The sequence below is a fragment of the Micropterus dolomieu genome, linkage group LG01, assembly GCF_021292245.1.
Source record: "Micropterus dolomieu isolate WLL.071019.BEF.003 ecotype Adirondacks linkage group LG01, ASM2129224v1, whole genome shotgun sequence".
Lineage (NCBI taxonomy): Eukaryota > Metazoa > Chordata > Actinopteri > Centrarchiformes > Centrarchidae > Micropterus > Micropterus dolomieu.
Genome location: NC_060150.1, coordinates 2,405,162 through 2,407,467, shown reverse-complemented (window position 1 = coordinate 2,407,467; position 2,306 = coordinate 2,405,162). Strand labels below are relative to the sequence as shown.

The following is a 2,306-nucleotide window of genomic DNA, read 5'->3' as shown; positions in this document are numbered from 1 at the left end:
CCCTATGCAAGAACAGAAACAGAGCCCGAAGAAACAGACCCAGAAGAGGGACAGACAGAAACTCCAAGACAGGCAGCTGGTGATGTTGGTAGCAGTGACAGCAGTCCTAGTACTACTAGCATGTCAGGTTCCAGATATGATTCCTCAGAAAGAGAACGGTCCCCTGAGACAGGGACAGATGATTGAATGTGCACTAGCAGTAGCAACAGTAGCAGTGCAGGAAGGTAAATGGCCAAAAAGTGACAAACTAAATTTGACTTATGTGAGAACAACCACGCTAAAAAAGATTCTGACTCGAGGACCAGGAGGTCACATATTAGAAAACCAACCAGCTGATAGACAATGCGAAGCTGAGGGAGTGGTGGCAATAACGGCAAGCTGTAGTTCTAACAGGTGTACAGATGAAGTGACAGGAACAACTGTAGATAGGCAACTAGCCCGAAAGCTGATTAAGTCCCCGCCACGCCAACAACGAAGGGGACTGGCAGATGATCAGCCAAAAGCAACGTTGAGGCCTAGCCCTAACAGACGACAACCCAGGGTATTACAGAAGACCAAGTCCAGTATACAACAGACTAGGACCAAACCGAGAGTAAAACCCGTGATACAGGGAGAAAATATGTTTCGTCAATGGCTACAGTATTCTGCTCAGCAGGTTAGCTCTCAGTCCTGCATAGCCTGTTACAATGGCAGGAGAGTCCCTCAAATATTGCCCATAAGTTTTGACGCGTGCCAACACCGCAATGATTGTTTTGCTTATTGCATGCTAAGAATGATGGCAAAGAAACTTGACGGATGGTCACAGAATAGAACTAATTGTCCATCCTACATGGACCCAGACGGCCGTTAGAAATGAAAGCACAGTATTCCCATTTTGCATAGTAGATACTAAGACTATGATGGTTAATGGACCAGAAGCCAAAGTACAATGTCACCGCAAGCGAAAGGTAGAGAATGGCAAAACAGTGCTTGCACACGATAAATGCGATACAACTGCTAAAGCTAAGTTTCAATGCCAACAGGTGGTGGCAGATTATGCTCCATTTAGAGCTCAGCGAAATCAGAGTGATGCCGATATCCCCATACCGTTCCTAGGTGGAGGCACGTATGCTATGGCAGACATTTTCTGGTTATGTGATGACAGCGATCGCTTGAAAGTAGAGTTGCCACCACATTGGACTGGGATATGTGCTCCAGTCATGGTAGCAGGACAGATAACAGTGCTCAGTCAAGAAAACATAGCAGAATCAAAACGTATTGCTAGGAGCTTGAAGATGGAAAAAGAAGACAAGGTATATATGGCTTAGAATCAGGAACCTCACGGTGTGCCGTCAGACCATCGAGCAATAGGAGAAGATTGGATTATATCTGGACAAGTAGCAGGGTCAATTCCCCTACTTGGCCAAGCCATAAATGCACAATACATAGCGCGAAACAGTCGTTGGATATCCTATCTTTGGTGGAATCATCAAAGATACGTGAATTGGACAATCTCGGCCATAGAAACTGTCCGCGAGCAACTACATACTACATCACTGATGGCGATACAGAACAGGTTTGTACTAGACACAATGTTAGCAGAAGAACAGGGTGTATGTAAATACTTCAGAGATAAGTGCTGCACAGTAATATCCATGAGCACAGGACAAGAAGGGAATCTTACTAAGCTTTTAGAGTCACTAAAACAAATGAGGGATGAACAGGTTAAACACTCAAATTGGAACACGAAACAGACATCCATATGGGAGTGGTTTCAGAACATGTCCTGGATCAAAATTCTCCAAACAATAGGAATGGTAGTTGGCTCATTGATTTTGATAGCTATGGTGATCATGTGCTGTGTATTCCCATTGATCAGGATCATGATAGGCAAATGGGTTTAGGCCACTGAGCGCTGGGGTCAGAGAACGGGCTTTAGTGTTTGAGCAACTGTGACAAAGTGTAATAAACTGAACTCGACTCTCTGGTACCTTCAACACAAAACACATACTGCCACCTACTGGTCACCTGTCACAGCACATCAGACCTGGTGCACGAAATCTTGGCGTCTAATTAGAAAGCAGTTTCTGCTTTGAGCAACACGTCTCCAAGTTTGTCCAGTCACGTTTTTATCACCTCAGAAATATTGCAAAAATGAGAGCTGCAGAAACTGTTGTACATGCTTTTGTTTCCTCGTGCCTTGATCACTGCAGCAGCCTCTTCTCTTGTCTCAATCAAAGAACCTTGAGACGACTACAGACTGTGCAGGACTCAGCTGCTCAGCTTTAAACCAGAACCAAGAGGTCCGATCACATCACACCTGTTTG

The 2,306-nt window shown here is 44.8% G+C and overlaps 1 pseudogene; it reads left to right on the top strand.

Moving 5' to 3' along the window:
- LOC123972947 overlaps positions 1-1,866 on the top strand; it is a 2,946-nt pseudogene extending 1,080 nt beyond the window's left edge.
- The last annotated feature ends 440 nt before the right edge of the window (positions 1,867-2,306 follow it).